Source organism: Populus alba, chromosome 7, assembly GCF_005239225.2.
Source record: "Populus alba chromosome 7, ASM523922v2, whole genome shotgun sequence".
NCBI lineage: Eukaryota > Viridiplantae > Streptophyta > Magnoliopsida > Malpighiales > Salicaceae > Populus > Populus alba.
Genome location: NC_133290.1, coordinates 8,229,314 through 8,242,967, shown reverse-complemented (window position 1 = coordinate 8,242,967; position 13,654 = coordinate 8,229,314). Strand labels below are relative to the sequence as shown.

Genomic DNA, 13,654 nt, shown 5'->3' with positions numbered 1-13,654 from the left:
TTCAGATTTGTTATAGAGGTATGAAATGGGTTGGGACTCCAGTTTATTAGCCCCGCTACCTTGAGTGCTAATAGCTTTCCAATTTCATCTGTTCCGTAAGTTGTTGCAGGTCACAAGATGCTGCTTTTTCATTCTTTGTTTTCCCCTTTCTGAGATGCCGAATTTTTTTGGATTTCAACATTGTGCCGAGCTTAAATTGCATGATGCGGTCCTCTTTGAGCAAGGCGATGAAGTGATGGGACAATCCTTTAGGACCGTGTCTCTGGGAACTAAAACATGCACCGCTGTTAACATGCTATCCACAGGCAGGTGAAGGGAGAGAGAAAGGAAGCCAATCCGGCAAGAAGGGTACTTCCTTGGGTGGGTTAGCATCCATTGTGCCAAACAGAAATTTATAAAATTCATCCCCTTTCACCCATTCCTCGTCACAAACAGACTCTAGGCCGTGTTTGATTGCAGGAAAGTGAATTCCTGGAATTCACTTTCCTGCTTTTTCTATGTTTGGCGACGATAAAGGAAAATAATGAAAGGAAACTGAATTCCATCCACCTAGAATTAATAACGTGCTCGAAGGAAAGTGTTTTCCTTCTGTTAGAAAAGGAAAACACTTTCCTTTCGGCGTGCGTAGCGCACGCCTTCACTTGCTACAGTGGCAAGCGATATAATTCACTTGCAACAGTAGGCAATGATATAATTCAAGTGAATTATAATTCGCTTGCACTGTAGCAAGTGATATAATTCACTTGCCACTGTATCAAGTGAATTATAATTCGCTTGCACTGTAGCAAGTGAATTATAATTTGATTGCACTGTAGCAGTTAATTAAAATGCAAAGCGGTGGGTTTTTGATTAAATCAAAGTTTAATTAATTCCTTAAACTCATTAATTCTTCAATTAAACTCTTGATTTCATTAATTAAAATAATCTAAATTTTAATTAAATCAATTTTCCAATTAAACCCTTGATTTAATTAATTAAACTAGTCAAGAGTTTAATTAAATCTTTAAATTTCCAATCATGTTGCCCTTAACCCAAATTTTAATTAATCCTTCATTTATTTTATTTTTATTTTTCATCATCTTTTTTTTTTAAATAATAAAATAAAAAGGTCAAAAATTGGGTTATGACAATTGTAAGTGATTAAATATTTTATATATATTAGATAAACTTGAAAAAATATTTAATTCATTAATAAATTATTTTCCAGTTCATTTTCCATAACACAACCAAACACTGGAAAGTATTTTCCAGTTCATTTTCCATAACACTACCAAATATCGGAAAATACTTTTCTGGAATTCACTTTCCAGGAATTTACTTTCCCCGGAATTCACTTTCCAAAAGGAAACTACTTTCCTGCAAACAAATGGAGCCTAAATGCCATTTTCAGAAAAAGCATTGATGGATGTTAGTTCCTTTCGGAATCTCATCCATCAAGGTCCCCTTCAAGGGCTAAGATTCCGGGGTTATTAGGTGCATGTTTGTAGCCAGAAATGGTGTGCTATTCTAGAGAGGAAACTCAAAGGTGAACCAATAGCAAGAAATCAAGGATGCCACTGTGGAACCAAGAACATTTGCTTAGATTCTTGCATTGCGCAAATAGAAAGAGCAACCAGGATTGAAATTCCATCTAGGCAACCACGACTTGCTTGATTATAATAAACCATTAGTTTAAGAAAACAAGCAAGCATAGCGTAGTCGGGTTCCCACAACACCACCACCCACCCCAATTCCTTAAACTCATTAATTCTTCAATTAAACTCTTGATTTCATTAATTAAAATAATCTAAATTTTAATTAAATCAATTTTCCAATTAAACCCTTGATTTAATTAATTAAACTAGTCAAGAGTTTAATTAAATCTTTAAATTTCCAATCATGTTGCCCTTAACCCAAATTTTAATTAATCCTTCATTTATTTTATTTTTATTTTTCATCATCTTTTTTTTTTAAATAATAAAATAAAAAGGTCAAAAATTGGGTTATGACAATTGTAAGTGATTAAATATTTTATATATATTAGATAAACTTGAAAAAATATTTAATTCATTAATAAATTATTTTCCAGTTCATTTTCCATAACACAACCAAACACTGGAAAGTATTTTCCAGTTCATTTTCCATAACACTACCAAACATCGGAAAATACTTTTCTGGAATTCACTTTCCCCGGAATTCACTTTTCAAAAGGAAACTACTTTCCTGCAAACAAACAGAGCCTAAATGCCATTTTCAGAAAAAGCATTGATGGATGTTAGTTCCTTTCGGAATCTCATCCATCAAGGTCCCCTTCAAGGGCTAAGATTCCGGGGTTATTAGGTGCATGTTTGTAGCCAGAAATGGTGTGCTATTCTAGAGAGGAAACTCAAAGGTGAACCAATAGCAAGAAATCAAGGATGCCACTGTGGAACCAAGAACATTTTCTTAGATTCTTGCATTGCGCAAATAGAAAGAGCAACCAGGATTGAAATTCCATCTAGGCAACCACGACTTGCTTGATTATAATAAACCATTAGTTTAAGAAAACAAGCAAGCATAGCGTAGTCGGGTTCCCACAACACCACCACCCACCCCAACCCCCCCCCCCCCCCAACTATCTACTATACTTGTTTCCTTTCAAGGGAAAAAAAGGGTCTATAGCAAGCATCCCTTTCCATTCTCACTCTCAATGAGAAACAATATCCATCCAAGTCATACAAGGATGTTTCACACTCTGTGATCTTTCACGAATAGCATAATATTTTACCCATTCTAACTAGAGTTGAGAACATTGCAATAGCCCAGTCAAAGGCGGAAAACTTTGACATGGAATGCTTTAACTGAACAGTCATGTCATACAGCTCTGTAAAGATAACCGTGGTGTCATCACCAAAACCTAAAAAAATTGACACGGTTGTCTGTGCTAAAGGGTCAATTTAATTGACCATGAATAAAATACCAGTAGATTACAAGACAGCAACCTGATAAGCACACGGTTTCAAAATTGCACTGGAGTTAAACGTGTGAAGCTCCTCAGACCAGTATGTATGCAAGAAGATATACACCTTACTCCATGAATAAGTCAACAGTAGTCATGTTCGAACCAATAACATGAAAGTTGTTCTTGACATCCAGTTATCATGTCACACCTTGATGGGATCATATTTCTCACCATTTGCACCACCTTTCTGTTTCTGGAACTGAATGTATCCAAGTGTTCTGGATAAGAAAGCATCAGCAGCAGGATCTGGTGTACTGTTGTCACTTTGCATCTCGGGTGTAATCAATTCAATCAGGCTCTGGATTGCAGTCCCAGTGATCTGTGGGTTTCCCTTCTCGAAGAAGTAAAGATACCTACATGCAAAAAAAAAAAAAGGGTTGTCATTTACATTTTCGAAGATCAAAAGACAAAATTATAGAGATTGAATGAAATAAGGTTAATGGAATAGAACAATTACTTGCTCAGAATCTCAACAAAGAATGACACTGATCCAGTGTTATCCCATGCCGCGTTGGACATTTTTTGAGCAGCATTTGCAATTTCATAAAGCACTCTTCAGGCAAATCAGAACCCTGGTTCAAAAGCAGAAAGAGAGAAAATTTATCATAAACCATTGGGAAGCAAATCTCAAATGAACTCGTAAGCAGTCCACTCCTCTCACAACTCATCAAAGTTAATTACAGCCGTAACACTTCCTTTCCTACTGTAGGCTACAATAGCATGCCACCGAGGCTGTCCAAGATGACATCGTGACAAGGTGCCCTAATATGCATATTGCTGTCCCCTTAATAATGCTAAGTTCTGGTTTGACCATGTTAATCACCACAAGGCTTTATTAACATTAAAAGCTTGACTCACCTCTCTCCATCTTTCATGTTATCCTTGATCATCAACCCAGAATAGATGTGCACACCCAGAAACCGCTCTGCAATGATCAGGCTTTCCTTAAAATAGCTTAGCTGAATACTGCTTGAGCAAGGTTTCATATCAGGGCCTTCACATAAATACACTTCAAATTATGATTTGGAAATTTTTAATTATAGCACAATGATGCTATAGGATTACCCCCGTGGCTTTGGGCGTTAAAGTATCCCTGTTCTCTACACCATTATCAAATGCAGTGTGGTCACCTGTGCTTTTGAATCCTGTTGCAGCAAGCATGCATGAGAGAAAAAATAACTGAATTTGCAACTATGAGGAAATCAATATAAAGTTGATTAAAGATTTGAATCAGATCAACTCATTTAGACTTCTTCATTTAGAATATAAGCTTGAGTGAAAAATTCATATGCAACAGGCTCTAGATCAGTCATCATGCGGACCAGCCCAGAAACACCAGCAAGGACCCATTACATGTTTCAAATGGACCAATGACTCGGTCCAAGACAAAGACATTGAAAGACGCATTGAATGCATTGGTTTTGAAGGTTTCCACCAAGTCAGAATTGGAAGGTCCATTGGAGTATCAAGAGGAGATTCTAGTACATCTTATCCATGTGCAAGAGGGGTCCAAGACAACCTTATTTGGGCCATGAGATGAGGGCTTTATTTTATTTTGTTAGCTACAGCCCAAGGCTTGTTTGGGCTTAATTCATACTTTGTTTTAAGCTAGGATCCAAGGCTTGTTTGGATTAAGTTATGAGCTTTTCATTTTAGGGTTTTGGGTCAGTTTTGAGTGGACCTCATATAAGTCCATATAAAGGGTCCATTAGGGTTAACTTTTCAAGAACTATTTAAACTCATGTAGGCCAAAATTTTGGCAGCTTTGATGATTATTATTCTGAATTTTTCAGTTTTAACATGTGAGAGTGATTCTTGCATTCTTCAGTTCTTGAACGAACTGAATCTGACTTATCAAAGATTAACTGGCTTCGTGGCATCATTCTACTCATTCCAATAGTGCTGGTGCCTTGGGGCAGGTTTCCATTGTGTCGCACTCTTATCAGACCTATTTCGGCTTTCCGGGATCAGATCTCAATCTTGATTGTGGGTTGCGTGACCACGTGATCACAAGGTTTGCATCAGTTGGTATCAGAGCTAGGCTCCGAAACAAGGTCATATCATTCTGTTATTTTCATTTTTTTTTTAGTGTTCCCTTAAGTTTTTCAATGTTTGCGTCCATCTTTTTGTTCTTCGTGTTTGTGTCATCTAAGCAAAAAAAAAAAAGTTTATATTTCATCTTGTTACTGTCTCTAATCATATCAATTTGTTAAAAAGAAAAAAAACAGAAAGAAATAGAGAAAAGAGTGATTAATTGAAATTTGAAGGATCATTCAATTTTTGCTGCAAAAACACAAATATTGGTGAACCATAAGCGAACCACCTCGGAATCAATTTAAAGTTCATATTCAGTCTATTGGGGGTGGGATCGCATCATATATCAAAGTTGGGCTTATTCTGATATTATTTGCTTGAGGTTTTAATTCGAGTTTCAATTCTGCCGTAGAAACACTACTTTTAGTGAACCCCAGGTAAAACACCTTGGAATCTATTGAAACTTCATATTCTGAGTATTGGGTATGCGATTGCACCAAATATTAAATTTGGGATTATTTTGATATCGGTTTCTGGAGGTTTTAATTGGAGGTTCAATTCTGCCGCAAACTAATCATACAAGGGGTTTGGGTACCTAGACATAAGAGAACGACCTATAAATTGAGTATTAGTGTTTTCATAGTATTCTATTACTAAATATTGAATTTGAGGTCATTTCGAGATCGTTTGCTCTGGGTTTCAATTATGTTACGTAAAAATTGCGTAATTTGCATCAAGTTTGAGAACATGATCTATACTTGATACGGTTCAGCCCTGTGATACGACCCAAGTAAGGTTAGATTCGGATTTTGGCATAAAAAGCGCAACAGTCCAGGTTTACGGCAACAATCATAATTCTCAATCCGACCGTTGGATCGGGCTAATATTTTATGTGGACTCTCCAGACATATCTTACTACCTTGGGTTAAAAATTCAGGTCAATCGGAGCTCGAGAAGGAACCGCAATACTGGTCAACGGAGGATGTATGGATTTTGTTATTTACTTCCATTTGACTTGTGGACTTCCTATTTGGTTAGGATTCTTTTCCTACAAGGATGTGGCAGTTGGTTTTGGAAATTTCCTAGTTCCATAAGGATCTTTAATGAGCTGCAATATAATCTACAAGTGTGGCAGTGATTTATTAATGTTTCAGAATCCTTTTCTTATAAGGATTCCTTATTCATCATAGCTACACAAGGAAACAAGGGCTGGTGGTATTTAATGACAGATTAGTTATTTTTATTATTTTCTTTCATGTTTGGGCTTAATTAAAACTTTGTTTTGAGCTAGGGTCCAAGGCTTGTTTGGATCAAGTTATGGGCTTTTCAGTTTAGGGTTTTGGGCCAGTTTTGAGTGGACCTCATATAAGTCCACATAAAGATCCATTAGGGCAGGTTTCCATTGTGTCACACTCCTATCAGACCTATTTCGGCTTTCCGGGATCAGATCTCAATCTTGATTGTGGGTTGCGTGACCACGTGATCACGAGGTTCACATCAATACTGTTTAGATTTGTCTGAATCTTTTAATTTCTCTTATATTTGGGTTATCTAGGATTCAAGTAATTGTTTTCGCTAATATTCTCTTTTGTTTTATTTCATGTCTTTGTTTCGTCCACAATTCGCACGAATTTGCATTGCTACTCGCAAAATCGTAATCGTAGTTTCGTTTTGCTTTGTTTTCAGTATATTTTTTTGATTCTTGAGTCTGAAAATTATAATTAGAGTGCGCCGCGAAAGCTATTGACTTTGATTTGTTGGTTTCAGTTCCTAAAGAACCAAAAGAAAGCAAGTTGTGAGGTAAAAGGCGTAGAGAGATTAATAGAGTGAAAAGCCTTGATTTTTGTTTTGTGTGATACATGAGAGGTGTGAGGATATATTTGTGCTACTGACCAAATTTTGCAGATTCAAAGAATGTCTCAAAACAACGAATCAGCGACACAAAACATTGACGCAGCTTTCCAATTGCGATCCATAGGCCAACAACTTGAGCTGTTGTCTAGGACGTACAAAGATCTGAAAGATGAGGTGAATTCGATAAAGCAACAGAATAGTGGGGCTGATCGATGGGGAAATACGGTCCGTATGGCGGCACGGAATGTCAGATATGATTTTGAAGAGTTTGTTGATGAAAACGCAGATGGGGTGAAGATGACTATGATTTTGCATCAGTTGGCCAAGGAATCAGGTCTGGACTGAACAGGGCTAGGAGGAATGTGAATTTCCGTGGCATGAGCACTTATGAAGATATGGATGGGGACTTGGACACCATTAAACTGAAAATTCCTAGCTTTCAAGGTAAAAACGATCCCGAGGGTTATTTGGAGTGGGAGAAAAAGGTAGATTGGATTTTTGATTGCCATAGTTATTCTGAACAAAAAAAGGTGAAATTGGTTATAATTGAGTTTACAGAGTATGCACTGATTTGGTGGGATCAGATTGTGATCAGTAGGAGGAGGAATGGCGAGCGACCCGTTCAAACTTGGGGGGAGATGAAAGTCTTAATGAGGAGACGATTTGTGCCAAACCACTATTACAGAGACTTATATCTGAAGCTCCAAGGTCTGAATCAAGGTTATAAGACAATAGATGATTATCACAAAGAGATGGAGATAGCAATGATTCGGGCTAATGTTGTTGAGGATAGAGAAGCCACCATGGCTAGATTTCTTAATGGGTTGAATCGGGAAATTACTAATGTGGTTGAGCTACAACACTATGTGGAGCTAGAGGACATGGTTCATATGGCGACGAAGGTGGAGAGACAACTTAGGAAGGGGCATGCTCGACCAACGTTTAATTCGGGTTCGTCATCATCTTGGAAGCCGAATCTAAAGAGAGAGGGTACTATTCGCCCAAGATCCTTTGGTCCTTCTAGAACTGAACCACCAAAGGCTAAAGTTGATGACCCTACTGATGCCAAAGGTAAATCTGAAACTCAACCTAAACGTACTCGTGATGTTAAATGTTTCAGGTGTCAAGGACATGGACATTATGCTTCAGAGTGTCCAAACAAGAGAATCATGATGATTAGAGATAATGGTGATGTGGAATCTGAAAGTGAAAATTCTGATTGTGAAGGCATGCCACCATTGGAGGATAGTGATGGGGATGAGTTAGCATTACCGGTTGAGGAGTCCTTGGTTATAAGGCGAACACTTCAGGTTCAGGTCAAGGAAGATGATACTAATGAACAAAGTGAGAACATCTTCCATACGCGTTGTTATGTACAAAGAAAGGTGTGTGGTTTAATTATAGATAATGGAAGTTGTGTTAATGTTTGTAGTGCCACCCTTGTTAGTAAACTAAATTTATGTACTGCTAAGCATGCTAAACCATATAGATTGCAATGGCTGAATGATAGTGGTGAAGTGAAAGTGACTAAACAGGTTGTGGTTCCATTTTTTATTGGGAAATATGTTGATGAAGTTCTGTGTGACGTGGTACCAATGCAAGCAAGTCACATCTTGTTGGGGAGACCATGGCAATATGATAGGAAGGCAATTCATGATGGGGTTAAAAATAGGTATACCATTGTAAAAGATGGTAAAACCATCACTCTTGTACCTCTTACACCTAAACAGGTGTATGATGATCAAATAAAGCTAAAAAGTGAGCATGAGGCGATGGGGAGAGAAAATCAAGGTGAGGAACAAGGGGAGAGAAGACCATCAGATTCGGCTAGAACTCAAACCACCACAACCCATTCGACCACCCATCCAAACACAGGCAAATACTCGGCCAACACTCCAAACAAATCAAACCATTCGACCACAACTCAAAAACACCCAAATCTGGCCGAGAGTGGAGGTAAGACAAGAGGAGTGAAGAAAGTCAGTAAGTGTGATGAGGATTGTGTGGAAAAACTAAAGAAACAACCCAATTTTTATGCTAGAGAGGGTGAGGTCAGATCTGTATTTTTTACAAACAAGCCAATGATTTTACTTGTGTACAAAGAGGCTTACTTTAATACTAATGATCTTGATCATATTGTGCCTAGTGTTGCTATTTCTTTGTTGTAGGAGTTTGATGATGTGTTTCCCGACGATACTCCTAGCGGATTACCACCATTGAGGGGGATAAAGCATCAAATTGATTTCGTACCCGGAGCTTCAATTCCTAACCGACCAGCTTATAGAAGCAATCCCGAGGAGACGAAGGAGCTTCAAAGGCAAGTTGATGAGCTGATGGCAAAGGGCTACATTCGTGAGAGTATGAGCCCGTGTGTTGTACCCGTGCTACTTGTGCCAAAGAAGGATGGAACATGGAGGATGTGTGTTGATTGTCGAGCCATCAACAACATAACGGTAAAGTATAGACATCCCATTCCTAGGCTTGATGACATGTTAGATGAGTTACATGGATCTTGTATTTTCTCTAAAATTGACTTGAAAAGCGGGTACCATCAAATTAGGATGAAAGAAGGTGATGAGTGGAAAACAACATTTAAGACTAAGCATGGTTTGTATGAATGGTTAGTAATGCCGTTTGGACTTACAAATGCACCTAGTACGTTTATGCGTTTAATGAATCATGTGTTGCGTGCATTCATAGGTAAGTTTGTGGTTGTGTATTTTGATGACATTTTGATATATAGCAAGAACTTAACTGAGCATCTTGATCATTTACGGAATGTACTTAGTGTGTTGCGTAGTGAGAAATTATATGCTAATCTTAAAAAGTGTGCCTTTTGCATGGAGAAAATTGTGTTTCTTGGCTATGTTGTAACTGCACAGGGTATCGAGATGGATGAGGAGAAAGTTAAGGCCATCCGGGATTGGCCTCCACCCAAATCGGTAAGTGAGGTAAGGTGTTTTCATGGGTTAGCTAGTTTTTACAGGCGTTTTATGAAAGATTTCAGCACAATAGCTGCGCCCTTGAATGAAGTTGTTAAAAAGTCAGTTGGGGTTAGATGGGGGGAGGAACAAGAGTTGGCTTTTGTTCTTTTGAAAGACAAATTATGTTCTGCACTTGTTTTGGCTTTACCTGACTTTACGAAAGCATTTGAAATAGAATGTGATGCGTCTAGAATAGGAATAAGTGCTATTTTGATGTAGGATCGGAGACCTATTGCGTATTTCAATGAGAAGTTAAGTGGAGCGACCTTGAACTATCCCACTTACGATAAAGAACTCTATGCCTTGGTAAGAGCACTTGAGATATGACAGCATTACTTGTGGCCAAAAGAGTTTGTAGTCCATTCGGATCATGAGTCCTTGAAACATCTGAAAGGACAAGGTAAGTTGAATAGGAGGCATGCAAAATGGGTTGAATTCATTCAAACTTTTCCTTACGTAATCAAGTATAAGCAAGGGTAGCCTAAATTCCCCCGTGCACTTCTTGTAGGGCCTTGTTGGCTTCTAGATCACCTAGACACCTCAGCAAAGTTCCATCAAATGACCTTTTATACAAAATCTCCCCATCTATGTAGTATTCCATAGACATTCTTTTTATGGTCCTTTTATCTATCTTTGAGGCTCCTGATGGATACTCTTGATGCTAGATGAATCTTTTTATATTTGTGTACCATAGGTTACTGTCCGTTTCTTCTTTTATTAAACACCAATGTTACGATATCATGGTTGCACAAATTAATTACCCTAGCTTAAAACACAACACACAAGATAGTATAGAGCAAGCAAGGGGTCGATCCCACGAGGAAGATTTAGTTTGGATTTTTATGCTATAAGTAATGCAATTTTGGGGGGTTTTGATTTGTGATAATCTAAAATATAGAAGAAATTAAACTAGCAAACAAAATTTAATAAAATCAGAAATTTATCAAGAAAACAAACCTTAGTCGCAAGCACACATCCACCAACGGAAATTAGAACCGATCCTTGAAACGAAAATTGCAGTTTATGTTCTGAAATTTTATCTTTTCTTAACGTTGATTAATTAACGGATCCGCCGTATAACTTAGAGTCCGCTCTAGCAATCATCAACAACAATCATAGGAAATATGCATAGGAAAACAATCATAATCATTCATAACATAAACTAAAAATAAAAGAAAGAATAAATCTCACGGTTCTTGAAATCCGAAGGTTTGTTGTGTTCTTGCAACCAAGAAAAGAGCTTAGCCTAGCATAACTATTGAACAACTACTCTTAAAGAATGAAGAGAGCATGATTTTTGGGTTTGTAGAGGAGAGAATTTGTGTTTATTCTCTGCTGGCTGCTGCCTCCTTCTGCTCTCCCTCTTTTTTTTGCTGGCTGCTAGCCCCTTCTCTTTTTCTTTTTATATGCTAAGAAACCCCAGTCTCTATTTTACAAAATAGTCCTCCCTTAAGTTGGTAGTTTACATTTAAGTACTTCAATAACTATTTTTCCTACAAAGGAGAAATAACTATGCATGAAATCTTCAAGCTCTGACTTAGAGGAGTTAAATTGCTGATATAAAAACTTAGAGGAGTTAAATAGCTATGCATGAAATCTTCAAGCTCTGAGTTAGATGCTTCGAAACGTAATTTGGACTTGTTTCTTCACAAAACCTGTTTGCTGGCAGAATTCAGTTGCCATCTTTGAAAATTTATATATCCCTCATATGACATCATTTTTTGCTGACATTTGGACCATTTATAGAGCTTTGCGTAAGGAATCCAACAAAATTGAGTTTGCATCAATTGGACTTCTGAAGCTCCAGATATTGAATTTTTAATGGGCAAAGGTCAACATTGGCAGACTGCGAGATTTGACTGTGAAGGATGTGATTGCCATGATCTTTCTCTTTTTATTTTTCTTGCATTACATTTCCAGAAAGGTATGGATGTTATCTTTTTAATGCAACTGGAATCACTTCATTTCGATCTCTGGAACTCATGCTCTGCATAAAATATCGGCTGAACGCTAAATCTGTCAATTACCTCCAATTTACTCCTTTTTACATCTTTCATCCAAAAGTGCCTTCAAAACATAAAACAAAGAATATCAAGGCATTTTACATATAAAACATGGACAAAAGATTAGGTAGATGTGGGTGAAACTATCAAATAATATGGTTACATCAACCAATGAGAGGGAGAATTTCTGATCTCAACGCTTACAAGCTGAATTTTGGCACCATAATCAATTATAGACATAGAAGTTAAGGTAGCTAACGCATCGACAAACTGATTTTTATCTCTCCCCAAATGAGTAAATTCTATTTCATCAAAGCTTTCAGCCAATTTAGAGAGGTATTCCTGGTATGGTTTCAATTTTTCATCCCTTGTTTGCCATTCACCTTTTACCTAACAGATTATTAGCATTGAGTCTCCATATACTTCTAATTTCCCTACCTTCATCTCTAATGCGACTTCCAATCCATGGATCCAAGCCTCATACTTAATTGTGTTGTTTGTACAACTAAAGTGTAGTTTTACTGAGATAGGATATTGCTTTCCTTCTAGGGAAATTATCACAGCACCTGCCCTGTTGCCCGATACATTTACTGTGCCCTCAAAATACATGGCCCACCAACCACTCTTCTCTTCTTTTTTTGTTAGTAGCACATCTTTATCAGGAAAGTCAAAGTTTAATGGCTCGTAATCCTCAATAGCATTATCAGCTAAATGATCAGCAATTATGCTTCATTTTACTGATTTTCTTGTCATGTAGATCATATCATACTCAGCCAGCAGTACTTGCCATCTGGCTATTCTACTCGACATGTATGGCATTTCAAAGATATACTTTAGTGGGTCCATTCTTAAGATTAATCAGGTAGTGTAGTATAACATATATTGCCGCAACTGCTTCGCACTCCACACTAGACTACAACATAACTTCTCTACCATACTGTAATGGGATTCACACTCGGTGAACTTCTTACTCAAATAGTAGATGGCTTGCTCCTTTCTTCCTGGCTCATTTTGTTGCCCTAACACACAACCCATGGCTGATTTGGTCACAGTTAAATACAAGATGAGTGGCCTTCTGTGCACGGGCGGTACCAACAATGATGGTTTTTGTAAGTACTGCTTGATCTTATCAAAAGCTTTCTGGCAATTTTCATCTTATGTTCTAGTTTTATTTTAGCTTGATATGCAGGGATTCAAGTAGTAGCATCTAGTGATAAAATTACAGAGGTTAATGAAGCTACAAAGACTAAAGGACTGAGAGGAAAATTGAACAAGGTTGTTTTAGCCTATAGTGGTGGCTTAGACGATAGCCAAATGAATTTTTATTTGAAACATGAATTTTTTTTAATGTATTTTAAAATTCCTTATGATTTTTTTACGATTTTACGATCCGTTTTTACGATCCGAGTTTGTGAACGGCTTTTCGTATCGTGTTAAAATCGTGATTTTAACAACCTTGATTGGGACTTCTTGAATTTCCCAATTGTTCAACTCTTCCTCTTCAGCTAATCTTCTCACAAACTCGGGTAGACCATCCACTAAAGCACTCACAGTCAGTTGAGGTAGTGCTTCATAGGGGCTCTCTTCGTCTTCAAACCTCCTTGGGGTTCTTGTTTGTTGATCTTTTCCAGATAGTGGATGATAGCGCCACCAAATTCTTTGCTCATCCTCTCAATTTCACCCCCAGCATTGATCACTTATGTGGTTCGTGGGAATGTTACGTGGATTGGAGGGACCAGGATCCGTCCTTCATTAGGCTCCCTTCCTTTGATTCGAGCTAACCTCCTTTCTCTTTTAAA

The 13,654-nt window shown here is 37.6% G+C and overlaps 1 pseudogene; it reads right to left on the bottom strand.

Moving 5' to 3' along the window:
- Positions 1-3,122: 3,122 nt before the first annotated feature.
- On the bottom strand, positions 3,123-4,293 carry LOC118030562 (vacuolar protein sorting-associated protein 35B-like; annotated as a pseudogene).
- Positions 4,294-13,654: the final 9,361 nt, after the last annotated feature.